Source organism: Amphiura filiformis, chromosome 17, assembly GCF_039555335.1.
Source record: "Amphiura filiformis chromosome 17, Afil_fr2py, whole genome shotgun sequence".
Classification (NCBI taxonomy): Eukaryota; Metazoa; Echinodermata; class Ophiuroidea; order Amphilepidida; family Amphiuridae; genus Amphiura; species Amphiura filiformis.
In genome coordinates this window covers 42,867,557-42,882,877 of record NC_092644.1, presented here as the reverse complement: position 1 = coordinate 42,882,877, position 15,321 = coordinate 42,867,557, and the positions used below count along the sequence as shown (strand labels likewise).

The 15,321-nt window shown below is 35.4% G+C and overlaps 1 protein-coding gene across 1 annotated transcript in view; it reads right to left on the bottom strand.

Moving 5' to 3' along the window:
* Window positions 1-2,251, bottom strand: part of LOC140137824 (uncharacterized) — a 56,579-nt gene extending 54,328 nt beyond the window's left edge. Inside the window, exon 1 of the mRNA XM_072159614.1 lies at window positions 2,032-2,251. The gene's annotated coding sequence lies outside the window, so the exon portion shown is untranslated. The remainder of the gene's footprint in view (window positions 1-2,031) is intronic.
* Window positions 2,252-15,321: the final 13,070 nt, after the last annotated feature.

Sequence of the window (15,321 nt, the reverse complement as noted above, 5' to 3'; positions counted from 1 at the left end):
TGCTGTGTGTCTTAGGTACAAGGTACTGGGCACCCTACACAATTTAATACTCAGGACAATTATCTTATCTACATGTAGGCCTATATCCGGGATCTATGCATAACATGGTTGAGAAATGACCTCTATAACTATATTAATTATATTAGCAAATTGCTAATATTGACTTAATAGCTGTGCAATATTTAGTGATTTCTCAAAATGATCTGAAAATCACTTGCTCCCCCCACCCCAGCTGTGCTAAAAATCTTTGCCCCCCTTTTAGCATGCCAAAAAATCATTGCCCCCCCCCCCCCACCTTTACATGCAGAACCTTAAATTAATCTTCTCAATTAAGTTAAATGTGCTCGGAGGGAATTTTGCATATATTGAACCCTGTGTTTCTAACGTATTAATAGCCAATATAAAATATTTTTTGCCAAAAATTGCTTCCCCCCCCCCTTTGACCTGCCAAAAATCTTTGACCCCTACAATTCACCATCCTATGGGGAAGGGCCTACACATAATTATTGCACCACCCCTATGATATACCGTAAAATGGGGTAACTTCGGTCAGCAGGGGTAACTTTGGTCGGTCAAATATGTTTTTTTAATTGGTCATATTTTCGTACAGCAGCATTGTTTTTAGTCATATTTGGTGTCAATTTGTTAAGAAATATGTTTGGAAGAAATAATAGTCGCTCATGTGTAATTTCCTTGAAATTTACGAAAAAAGTGGGATTTTTGACCAAAAATCAGCATTTTTTTACATTTTTTTCAGAAAAAATAAAAATCGATATTTGTGAGCAAGGATGTGTGTTTGATTAATTTTGCAAGGTGTCAAATGTCACAAAAAAACAACAACTTGCCCATATTCAGCGTAGATCAATTTTTTTGATTTTTTTTCCTTCGTGGATTGTAATACTGTGACCAAAGTTGCCCCAAAGGCGGGGTAACTTTGGTCAGGTCATTTTGAACCCCTAGGGCAGGGTTCGATTTAGAAAATAAAATGTACATGCACAACTCCGATTTTTCCCTCAAAATGGGCCAAATAACACAAAATTTTGCATGCACAGGCAAAATTCTACATGCACAGAGCCAAAGTTACATGTATTTGTGCATGTAAAACCCCTCTAAATCGAACCGTGCCCTAGGGCACCGTTACAAAATTATTTAAAAATCTTTTTCAACTTCAAGGTGTAGAAGGGAACCCTAATGTCACAAAAAAGAGTTAATTAGAAATATAATTGGTTTTGTTTGGAAGCAGTGGTTTAAAAACTCTGTGCAATAATTATGAGCCCCCAGTGGAGGTAAAATGTCCAAATGGTAGGCCTATGCCAAAAATCCCCCCCCCCCCCCCTGTAGCTCTGTCAAAAAATTACCCCCCCCCCCCCCAATGCAATATCCCATATCATAATTGCACAGTCCCTTTAAAGGAGTATTTCGTGATACTAGCATCCTCTTTTTATGACATTTTTCAGTGCATATCCACGAAAAAAGCATATTCCCAAAATTTCAGTTGATTCCGATATTTCGTTTGCGAGTTATGCATGATTTATATGTGTATTACACTGCTCCATAGACAATACGTTGTAATTTCGTTCTGGTGCACCAGAGCGATATTCAAATTTCACGATATCTTTGCTAAGCGAATTAATCTGCAAGAAATATTTTGTACATAAACATTATGTAGCCAGAGGTTTCCAGTGATATAAAAATCTCAACTTTTTTTGAGAAAAGTGGGGGATGAGGCTGTGGATCACGAAGTGCCCCTTTAATACATGCATGCATGTTATATGCCTACACTATTCAAGGGAATTATTATCACAAACGAATGTCACATTAATCAAATATCTCTATATCGCCGTCGACGGAACGCTATGAATTTTGTATGTAGGCTATATTGTATTTCATGTATTTTAAGCTTATATCCTTAGATTTTACTCAACCTCCTCATCAAGAAGCACAGTCTCACGGCCATGCCAGTGTCAGCACTCGGGTGTCAGCATGTTAACCTATTCACATAAAAAATAACATTAGATTTGAGTGACTTACCCAATTGATGTCTTAATATTGGAAGAGCATATTACCTATGACCTGGGCAAGTGGGCATATATCACACATATCATTTCCGCCATTTGCTACTGAGCAAAGGTCATTGGCATGGTTCACACCGACACCGCCTGGCTAATAATTATTTGGTGCAGAAGGGACACTAAAATGAATACACGGGATCGATACACGTGAATTGCTATGCACGATTTTGATATCAGACGAAAATAGGCCCCATGTCACAGGGGAAGTTGCCCAAATTCGTCCAAAATTGTCAAAAATAACCAAAGTTGCGAAAAATTGCGCAAAAGCGCTCAAAGTTGTCATTTGACTTTGCAAAATTTTTGACAATTTTGTGCAACTTTGCATTAACATTGAGGAACTTTGTGCAACTTTATGCAACTTTGCATTAACATTGAGTAACTGTGTGCAACTTTGCATTAACATTGAGTAACTGTGTGCAACTTTGTGCAACTTTGTACAATTTTGTGAAAATTTGCAAAATTTTACGCAACTTTGCAAAATGTTATTTAACTTTGCAAAACTTTGAGCAACTTTGCAAAATTTTATGCAACTTTGCGGAACTTTGTGCAACTTTGCAAAATGTTTAGGCAACTTTGAGGAACTCTGTGCAACTTTGCAAAATTTTACGTAACTTTGCAGACCTTTGTGCAACTTTGATATAAAATTGGATCGATTGAGCCCACATTTATTGGTCGAGCTATGAGTTTTAAAAATATTGGACGAGGCGTACTCGAGTTAAAACTCATAGCTCGACCAATAAATATTGGGCATAAAGTATCCAATTTTATCATTATTATGTTTTGGATCCAAAAGTAACAAAAGAGCTTTTAAGAAATATATGGTATATGGAAAACAAAGATTCAACATAACAATTTGGAAAAATTATTTACACATGCTATAGGAATAGTGTGTAAATTTGGATAAAAGTCCCAAAAATGTGCTGAATATATTAAAAGTACAGACATTTTGACTTCAGACATGAGAAGGAAAGGCGGTATCTCTGATACTGGAATATATACTGGGAAATACTTGTAAACATTGGAATTATAGTAGTAAATACCTGGACAAATACTGGTTTTGCAATTTAATTTATGTATAAATTTTAGAAATAGTTTTGCTCATGTTTTAACACATTTTCATTCTCATCAAATAATTTCAATACATTTTAGAAAATGCCATTCATCTAAAACAGGTATAATTAAATTTATCATGTAAAGTGACGTTTCTCTGTGACAAAAAAGTTACAGAGCAAAAGGCAAAACATTTATATTTCACTGCAATACCAAATAAAAACATTACCCTTCCCATCATTTTGAGTCTGCCAGTCTGCATAAAGTAAGAACCGATGTCATAACTTGATTCATCTTTTTCTACAGCTTACATAGATGTATAGACGGTTTTGAATTACCCGGCCTTGTGCTGAACCTGGCTAGGGGTCAAAGGCTAATAGCATTTTCAGAGCTAGAGTAACCATAACCATGGTAAAATGTGTATACTGGAGCATATTATAAATGGAATGTAAATTTCCTTTTTGTGTGATGAAAGAAATAACTTTTGAAAACAAAATATCTCACTTGCTCTTCTGGGCCAAGTTTTCAACTTGTTGACCCCCATTTTATTAACTGACTCCCATCAAATGATTCCTTCAATCAATTCATTTCGCGTCCACTCCTCAATTTCTGGGATCAGTCCATATTTTTTCCTAAATTTTCATCGTTTTGAGCGTTTCGACAGCATTTTTTGTGGGATATGGGAGCACATCAGCCATATCGAATCTGAAACTGAATACGAAGAATGTCTTTCTGATATTAAATAATTTTCATTTTTTGAAATTCACGATATAATACAAATTTTATGACAAATTATTAAAAATTTGATATTTTTCTCATTTTTGATTTATAACAGTCCTCGAAGTAAATTTCATAAATCTAATGCTATATTATTCTTAAAGTGTATATAGCTGGGAGGAAAAGCCGACGATCAATTGAAAATTTTGACCTTTCATATTGAAGATATGGATTTTTTCCCCAAAAGACCTATTTTTTTTGTGTGTTTTGGGGAAATCCATATCCATATCTTCAATTGATCGTCGTCTTTTCATCCCACCTACATACACTTTAAGTGTAAATCATCAGATTAATAAAGTTTACTTCGAGTACTGTTAAATATCAAAAATATTAATTTGCCATAAAATGTGTATTACATTAAATAGATTACAATAAATACTGTCCAAATGTTCATACCCCATCCCCTAAGGCTAGGCCTTATGTTGATAAACAAGTTAAATTTTCACCATGAATCACTTGCAAGTATTTTTGGAACTCTAAAAGAGTCTAATCCTTCATAATCTTAAATATAAAAAGGGCCTCATCATATTGTCACAAACCCCTCCCAGAAACATCGTGCGCCTCCTCGAGCCACTTCCGGTCCTGCCGGGACTCGAACCCACGACCCTGGGATTAAGAGGCGAGCGCGCTAGCGTATAGACCAAAAGAGGACTTCCCCGTCAGTGCCATAAAATATGTATTGCCATAAAATGTGTATTACATTAAATAAATTACAATAAATACTGTCCAAATGTTCATACCCCATCCCCTAAGGCTAGGCCTAATGTTGATAAACAAGTTAAATTTTCACCATGAATCACTTGCAAGTATTTTTGGAACTCTAAAAGAGTCTAATCCTTCATAATCTTAAATATAAAAAGGGCCTCATCATATTGTCACAAACCCCTCACAGAAATATCGTGCGCCTCCTCGAGCCACTTCCGGTCCTGCCGGGACTCGAACCCACGACCCTGGGATTAAGAGGCGATCGCGCTAGCGTATAGACCAAAAGAGGACTTCCCCGTCAGGTCTACAACACTAACATTAACACTAACACGCTTATACCTCCGTGACATGCTCCCCCTCCTCGTAAGGCACATCCTCTGTTTAAACTGGTTGTCCTTGATACAATTAAGGCATACTCGGCCAGACTGGTCGTCCTTGATATAATACTCGGCCAGCCATTTTTTTTAACGCCTAACCCTTTCCGATGACGGATCCCCCTGGTGTTAAGAAACACCAGCCTCAGGACCACCAATGCACAAACCCCTCACAGAAATATCCTGCGCCTCCTCGAGCCACTTCCGGTCCTGCCGGGACTTGAACCCACGACCCTGGAGTTAAGAGGCGAGCGCGCTAGCGTATAGACCAAAAGAGGACTTCCCCGTCAGGTCTATAACACTAACACACTTATACCTCCGTGACAATATTCCCGGGCAATATTCTTGTTAGATGCTGATCGAAAACTGCTAGCACTGTCAATATCACATGGAAACTGCAGTATTTTTTATTTAGCAAAAAAATAAATAAATGTTGGGACGTGAAACAAATTGTCAATTTATGTGGCCTCGCCAAACACCACACCACACCCCCCCCCTCATTTCTGATAATCTGTCATGAAGTGACCCTGTTTTCTCTGTAAGAAAAGTATTTTTCTTCAAATATTTCCTCCTAAACCTTTCCATGGCTTTTGAAAAAAAAAATCCAAACTTTGTCAACTTTTATATTTTATATACTAATGACTCCATCTTTGGGTGTCAAGTATCTCATCGAGACCGTCTAGTGTCAAACTGGTGTCTGTGCACATCGCCATATCTTCCAAACTCTTTTTATTAAAATAAACACAAAAAATATAAACACAATAAAAAAACACCAAAAACAAAACACGAAACCTGTCAAATCCTTCCATTTGGTCACCCTGTATCATAATGTGTTATTAAAGGCTTATTCACAAAAACTTGTTTCTTAAATTTCCTCTATGATTACATTCTTGCTAAACTCCTCCTCCTACCCCTCATACAGTTCTCCAACCAAACCACCACCCCTGTCAATGCATACATGTATGGGCTTATCCCCAAAGTATTCTTGGGCTCTGTCATCTTCCACAGCATGGGCACCCCTTATCATTTTTACTGTACTGGGGTACTGGGGTGATTTATAGCTATTTATGTTTGTATGTCTGTGAAAGTGCCTGTTCATATGTTGGTGAGGATGATCAAATCCACAGCATATATTCCCCACATCAAAATGTAGATTTTTGTTTGCATTAGTAGAAGCTAGTAGAAAACTCATTAGTATCATTGACCTTATGAATGCTATGTGAAAGTGAAGACCTGAGTCCAAAAATGATAAATCGATCAATATGATTCTTGCCTATACCCATGTATGGCTTTTTGGTTTCAAATTACCTTATTTTAAAAAGTTTAAATTAAAGATCATATCTCTTATGCCAAATATGGACTTACTGTCTTCTTGCGCTTAGGTCTTCAAGTGGACATGAATTAAAGACAAGCCTGTTTGAATTTTCAAGACAATCCTCTGCAAGGTATTTTAGGGGCTGTGCATGATTATGTGTACTAGGGAGTGATTCTGTTAAAAATTGCTTGCTCCTCCCTTTCATTATGCCAAAAAGTCCTTGCTGCTCTTTTTGACATGCTGAAAGATCTCAGTTGCCACACCCCTTTTGACATGCCAAAACATCTTTGCCCTTTCTTTACACATGCTAGATTTTTGGGAACCCCAATTTAAAACCTGAAATTATCTTTAATCATGTGATGCGAGTGCATCAAACAGAACATTTCATAACATGTTTTACATCTTTGTAGGTTTAATGTCGAAATTGTGCCAAGTATCTATGCCAAAAATCGCTTGCCTCCCCCTTTATCCTGCCAAATAATCAATCAATCAATCTTTATTTTCATCAATCTCATACAAACATTATAGCATTATTATATACAATTATTGTGTATTAACAAGATTTGATGAAGGTAGATACATCACAAAGCCGAGACCTGGTATCTTTTAACTAACAAATAATTATAATTTAATTAAAACTACGAATAGGCCTATACACATAAACATAAAAAAAAAATATTTACAAAGAACCCATCTTTATTGACCATAATACAATTTTAAGCAAACAAATATTTTAGCAGTAGTATAGTATTAAATAGTATAGCGAATAACACAGAGTCAGCACAATATGAATTATAAGAACCCATCTTAAATTACCACAATACAATTTTAAGCAATAGGCGTACCCCCCCCCCCTCGGCCTGCCAAACAATCGGCCTCCTGTCCTCCTTATTCACCATCCTAGGCGTAGGCCTATACATAATTATTGAACCACCCCTAAATACAAGTGCACTGTGCATATTTTGGGCATAAAGCTCCATAATAGGTGGGGGGAGCGGAGTCACCAAGGTGAAAACCGCACATCTGTGAAGAAATCGTACCATCGTGTCAATCAATAATTGTCAGGTCAATCAGGAGACATAATTTTTGGTCAAAATCAAATCAATACTTTGATGTAAGCACATCACAGCAAACATGACAAAAGTAGCCCTAAACTTTTTTTGTGGAAGACCTGATACCGTTTTTCCAGCAAAATGACACGTTTGAACAACACGAATTCATCTGTGAAAATTTGATGAGTGCATAAGAAACTGTATGGTATTTTGAGGGCAATAATTGTGACACACGACCAACACAACACCAGCACACGACTGGGCTGTATAAATACTATCAATATTTCCCAATGGGACATTTACTCTAGGTCAAGACTAAACTGAACTCATTGACTGACTCATTGACTGGAAAGTAATATTGTTAGATTTGAAAATAGCTATGAAGTAAAGAAATGTACACTGTAAACATTGACTATATATATAGACAACATGCTCCTATTTACATAAATATATCTTATTTACATTTATATAAATATAAAAGCTACAAAAATATTTTACACCGAGTTGAAATTCAAAAAAGACATTTCAATTAAAATTTATGCAATTTTGGATTCACTATACAGCTGTATTTGACACCAAGGAATACCAATAAGTTGTTAGAGAGATTGGAGATTAAAATAAAGATATATGATGTCACAGAAGTCAAATGTATTTCACAGAAGTCACGGACCCCAAATTAAACCACTTGGACATGCAAACGTTATCTATCTGTATCTGTGGTAGATAGCAAATACTTTCTATGTTGCTTCTGAATGTGCTACCAGGTAGAACCATTCCGTGTATGTATTTGTGAGTATAAACTATATAATGGTATTAGATAGGGCCTACCCATCTCAGGGTGAGACTTTCATCATGTACCTATGTCAGTCCATCAATCAATGGAGAGTGCTATCATGGGTAGATAGCAAGTTCACTTCACTTGTATTATACATGAGTCTACAATGTTACCAAAACTTGCAGGCTCTCTACCTTCCTTTTTATCATTACAACCATGCACTTGACCATATAGAGCAAAATATTCTGTTTGTGCGTGCACAACCTAGATAAGAAGTTATGGGGCAGAAAAGATCTATTTGCTATAGTAATTTTATATTAGCCTGACCAAGGGTCGCGCTAGGCTGCGTTTTTGCGTCCCGGACCCACCAAAATCCGAATCTCACGCATGAATATTGCAAAAGCAGTGAGTTATTGCGTCCCGTCGTACGCAACAAAAATTCCCACATGTTGTTTTCTATATCCAGGTTTCATAAAACTAGGCTCAAAAGTTTCCTCAACTTGCATTATGCACATCATTTTCGAAGCAACTGAACACCTGAAATACAAAATTATGGCCTAATTTACTTCAATAATTAATATTATGCACAGTAATACTGCTTTGTGAGTGAAAATTTTGACAGCAAAACAGCAGTGATATCGCGAAAATACGGCGAGATCTCTGGCTATGGCTGCCATTGTTTATTATATCACTCATACATAAATTCTAGACAGTTCATTGGTTGATTACCATTTGCCATTTTTACTATCACCCTCTCCGTGTGATAGTCTTTACCATCATGTGCTCTGGCGTAGTGCGCCTGCGCCAAGCCGTGCGCTGACTCTTGGACTCGCCGATTTAGTTATGGGGTGGACCCCAAAATGTGAAATATATCACGGCAAAACATGGTGTTATGTTGATAAAAAAATGTATTTCCTACCTTAAATAGTATTTTAGTAATAGAATTTATGCATGAGTGATATAAAACAAATATAAATTGTCTTAAATGTGTGGAATGGGCGAAATATAATCACTCGGTGAAAGATGTATTGTTCCATTCCACTCGCCGTTCCGGCTCGTGGAATGGAACAATCCATCTTTCACCTCGTGATTATATTTCGACCATCACACTCATAGACAGTTAATATTTGTATACTGGCAAATACCGACAATAGAGGGCAGAATTAAAAGTATTATTGGGCAGGCAGTGGCGGGCGGGAAATATTAGGTAATTATACTAATTTGATTGAAAAAAAATAAAAAAAAAAAAAAAAAAAAAAAAAAAAAAAAAAAAAAAAAAAAAAAAAAAAAAAAAAAAAAAAAAAAAAAAAAAAAAAAAAAAAAAAAAGAAAAAAAAAAGAAAAAAAAAAAAAAAAAAAAAAAAAAAAAAAAAGAAAGAAAAGAAAAAAAAAGAAAAGAAAGAAAAAAAAAAGAATGAAAGAACAAACAAAAAAATACAATAATATTTAATAACCCCTGCTCCCCCAAAAAAAAAATAGTATGGTATCACACAAATAAATTGAATTGGCTAGACAATAGTTGGGACCCCGATATTTCTTTAGGGACCCCCATTTTTGCATTTTCTGTTAGCTCAGGGGTCCCAAGGGACCCCTGAGCTTTTGGACCTAGCGCTACCCTTGAGCCTGACACCTCTTGCATATTGAGACAGGTAGGATATATTTGTGATCAGATGGGACAAGGATCCTCTCACCAATAAGTGCTATCCCTGCATGCATTGCAGTGGATCTGAAGAGTAAACGTACAAAACTGAAAATAACTAAGACTCAGATATTGGGGCATGTGGATAGCTTCTGAAAACTTATTTAAAGCATTGAGCTTCTTTTTGGCCCCCATTCATACGAGGGGGTATCCAAAGTTTTTGACATTACCCAGAAGGAAACGAGCTATATCGATGAAATTTTGTCAGTGTAATCACTGGTCCTTATGTACATTATGATCCAAAAATGGTCTCATAAGTATGTTTACTTTCTTTACAGGCGGCACTAGATGGGAAGTAGGTGCATAACCTGCAAGATGGTGAAAATGGAGGCACACAGCATGATTAAGTTTCTGCATTTGAAGGGTTAAGCCTATAATGCTCAGAAAATCTATGATGAAATGAAAGCTATTTACGGTGATGATTGCCCATCATATGGCACTGTTTCTTTTTGAAAAAAAATTCCAAACTGGTCACATGTCCCTCACAGATGAATCAAGAAGTGGACGTCCATCACTTTACGGATGATGCGGCCACAGTGAAAAAAAATCAAGAAAGTGGAGGATCTTATCATGAAATGGATATGCGCCTACTGCCCATCTAGCGCCACCTGTTAGAAAGTAAACATACAGTTTATGAGACCAATTTGGACCATGGTGTACATAAGGACCAGTGATTACACTGACCAAATTTTATCGATATAGCTCTTTCATTTCTGGGTGATGTCAAAAAGTTTTGGATACCCCCTCGTATGTAGGGCTTATGTTATCATCCAGATGGTTGTTTGGTTGTTTCTTTGTTTGGTTCTTTGTTTGCTTGGCTGTCCGGGCAGAAGCAAATTCCGTTAATCCGCTGTGCAGCTCCAATGCTATATCCGATCAACTACAAACTTGGTACGGTGATAGGATATAGTGGCTTGATGTACTGTACAGTTTTGTGTAATGTTATTTGCATATTTATGAATATTAATGAGCTTATTTGCAGATTTTGCCTACATTTTCATTAATCCACTCTGCAGCTTAAACGCAATAACCGATCAACTTATGAAAAAGGTTTTTAAAACATACATAAATGACAGCAGCCAGTGAAAAATTCAATGACCATCCAGGATTTGAACCTGGGACCTTCAGATCACCGGACCGATGCTCTACCAACTGAGCTAATGAGTCGGATGGAGAAGAGCAGTGATGTTATTATCTATAGGCCTTCAGTTCAATAACCGATCAACTTCAAACTCAGTGGTTAGGTGATTGGATATGGTGGCCTGGTGTGCTGTATAGTTTTATGTAGTGTTATTAGCATATTTATGAATATTAATGAGCTTATTTGCATACATTGCCTACATTTTCATTAATCCACTCTACAGCTTGTTTGTTGTTTTTACGGCAAGGAATGTTGGGATATATCCCATAGCTGTTATCATTTATGACACGACTGTATGAATGGATATGAATAGGTTTTATGTGGTTCACAGGACTTGAAAGAAGTTGGTTATGTTGATTAACATACTTAAAAGTGGCAACATTCAAAAGGCCAACCACAAATGATGTGTTATATGTGTTCTACTTTTACTGTAATAATTTCATCATGACAAAAAAATTAACTGTTTAAAGGATATTGCTCGGACAACATCATATCATTGGCAAGCTAATATTATGAGGACAATGAAAATGACTCCTTTTTTGAGAAAATAAGACATTTACAATTGATATTCTGCAAAAACCAACTTAGGCGAGATTTGACACCAAAAAGGAGTCATTTGATGAAATCCCCCTGTCATTCTGTGAGACTGCATGGGGAATATTTTACCCCAAAAGAGGGTCTTATTAGACTGAGAACATCTTTGGTCAAAATATAAAAGTTCACAAAGAAAAATAATGACATTTAGTAAATTTAGACAAAAAACTCATTTTGTGAGAGATTATCAAAAATGAGGATGAGGGGTGTTGGTGACAGTAAAACAAAAAAGGGGATACATCATATAATACAAAGAACTTTTTTCCCCGGGGTATTCCTCAATGACCAACAAGTTGAAAACTTGGCCAAGCAGAACAAGAAAGATGAGTTTTATTTTGTTTTGGCATAATTGTGCCGATAAGTGGATTTACAATCTACTTCCAAAATGTTACAGAAAATGTACAAGATTGCAGTTTCTTTTTAAAACAAAATAATTGGATAAAGACATCCATACTCTGAGCATACACATAACTTACGTAGGGCCTATATGAAATTTATGCATACACTATTACATGTATAGTACTGGATAATTTTGATATCGGGTCCAGGCTAGATAATATTAAAATAGAAATTAATTTCTTCAGACTCAACCCATGACATTTGATTTATCCTCAATAGTAACTACATGGAAGTATTTGCTATCTTCCACAGATAAAGCAATTTTGCAGGTCCAAGTGGTTAAATTGAAAATGCAGTTTTAATCTCCAATCTATAGAAATTTATAGGTGTTCCTTGATCCTGTAGGGAAGTGATACTTCCCCCTGTTTAAATAGTGAATCCAAAACGTCATCAAATTTAATTGAAATCCCAGTAAACTTCAACTTGATTGTATTTTTGTATTTTTGAAGCTGTGTATGTATATCACCAATGTAGTAGGAACATGTTGTCTAAATAGTCAATGTGTGCAGTAATATCAATGAGTAATTTACATTTCTTTATAGCTATTTTCGCCAGCCCATTCGGGGCTGGTACCTGTTTCATGGATGGGGTCAGGTTGCTCAAGAGATTAAACTTTTATTGGTATTGGAATGACTTTTTTTTTCTTGTGGTGGAATTTTTTTTAAATTATCGTAATTCGATTTGTAAGGAACAGTAAGTATGTTTTGCCGTTTCAACGAATGAAAACGAGTGAGTATTACCAAAGTTATGTTTGAAGTAATTATGACTTTAAAAGTTCTAGGTATAGGCCTAAATGTAACAATAATAGTCAATATACAGCATCATGGTCAGCAGAAGAAAATTACATCACCAATTATGTCATTTCAGTGTCCTTGCCCCGGGGTCCTTCGACCACTGAACAGTGTGATATCATGTTGATAACAGATCTAAGAATCAAAATCTTCATCATATGAACCATATTGACGTCAAAGTAATTATCTATCCTATCCTGTGTCGTTTTATGGATAAAAATGACTGAAAATGTTATTGATGAAATAGTTATTATCATAAACATTAGTTTTGTCTTTTCAACGGGAAAAATCCGATGCAAAATAAAGTTTTTAGGGCCTAGCTATAATATAGGCATAATTTATGCATGTAGGCCTATAGTATTGAACAATGTACCCATTTGACATGCACTTATAGATAAATAAATTGTCTTACTTTATTAATTTAATAACTTCTTTATTATAAATATATGACTTATGCATGTAGGCCTATAGTATTGAACAATGTACCCCATTTGACATGCACTGATAGATAAATAAATTGTATTATTTTATTAATTTAATAACTTCTTTATTATAAATAAAATGACACATAACGTAAGTGAAGCTACCGTCTTTTTTATTTGATTCATAAACTTACATTCAAAAAGCTGACATTCAAACACACAAGAGTGAAGATTGCAGTGAGTAATCAGTTCTTTATAAATGTGCTTGCCACCATCTATCAAATAGTAAACTATACATTGCGAATTAATATCAAATTATTTTAAAATAAAATGTACATGTAAGGTGAGTTTATATCATGTTATATGACGAATTAACTAAAACCTGCAGTCAGTGCAGTGTATTTGTGACTAATATATCGAAAGCAGACACGTTTGGGCAGGATCGTAAATCATTGTAAATGAAGAAATAGCCAAAAATCTGCCCGGGTTGATTTTTTCACGATTTGGGTTTATGATGTTATTAATGTTTAAAATATTGTGTGATCGTTTCAGACCGGAATATTAACTGCATGGCATCTTGTATTTTTGAGACATTTTTCAAGGTAATTCCTACTCTCAACATTGTCAATTATATTTTTAAAGGCAGCTTATCTATTATTAATATTAAAGGTCTATTCAGTGATTTGCTCATCCGGACGATCGTAAAATTCATCAAAATTTTGGTACCTTTGTTATTACATAGATGTGCTAACATAGCCTGCGAATGGTTCAGCCAAAAGCCGTATAGGCCTATTTGAGACAAAATAAGACATTATACGAATCTGTATTTTTAGATACTGACAGTGTATAAATTAGCTACATGTATTTGAATGGCGGTGCTTCAACTTCGTCATACTGCTGTTTTCTTCGCTTTTTGCCAAAGTTGGCATTTTAAAAACACCAAATGACAATTTGAATGACTTATCCTTCAATTTTAATTTTTTTACTCTTGCGCTGGAATCACTGAATTGGGTCTTTAAGAAATGTGGCGTATCATGTCAAAAACAGACATCTTTTGGGCAGCTTATAAATTTTGAGGCTTTTACATAAAGAGCTATTTTGCTTCACAACGCAGTTTTCCCTAATAAAAATCAGACATTCCTAAGCGAAGATATTGAGTTCGTAAGTTATGGTATTAAAAAATTGGAAATTGAGATATCGTGGGTAAAAAGCTGAAAAAAAAACCAGAACAGAACAATTTGGAGAACAATAATGAATTAACAATAATGAACAATAATGAATTAAAGAGTTGACAGGAGATTAGGAGTTAATGTTTTCTGCTGTTTCAGTGTATAGTTCTCATCGTTGATGGTTTGGTGGACTGTCATGTAACATGGATGTAAGCCGTGATCCTAAAAATGCCTTTCACATTGACCAAAACTAATTACAAGACCTCTTCTACATTGAGGCTGGCTTTCCCTTTTAAGGGGAATTTTTATTAAATCTGACAATTATGAAGCAAATGGGATTTTAAAGTTTCCAGTCAGAGAATTCAGTTTTATAGTTGAACATAAAAAATGTGTAGTTTACTTGCAGAAAAATGAGTTCAATACATTGCTACTAGTACTATGAACTTTAGAGCAAAATAATACAGCCAGTAGCTTTTAATATCAGCTACAAGTGTAACTGTGTGACCTGGAGTAAATGCCCCATTGGGACTAGTCGTGTGCCTGTGAGTGTGCCCTAAAAAATACAATGTTTCTCATGCACAATTCAATTTTCACTCTGCATCATCATTTACATATCATAAGGCCAAGGAAAGTCGATTTTTCCCGTCACCCGCCCTCACTTCATTTTCTGACCCTCACATGAATTCATTATTGTGATTTTCCAAAAAAATAGCAATAAAAACTGGTTATATTTGCAAAAAATATGAATATCCCTTTATTTTTTGTGGAAAAATCAAAATCAAAACATACATTTTGCTGTCAACCTTGCAGACTCTTTGTAATATATATTTTTGAATCTCATTTGGGCTAAACATCCATCTTCAAGTGAGTGAGCGGCAAATAACACATTTTATGCGTGTTGGTCATATAATGAAAGGCAGACAAATAATGAATAATGAATAATGAAAAAGTTACCTCACTTGTTTTCAGAAATTATGTGACGTGAAA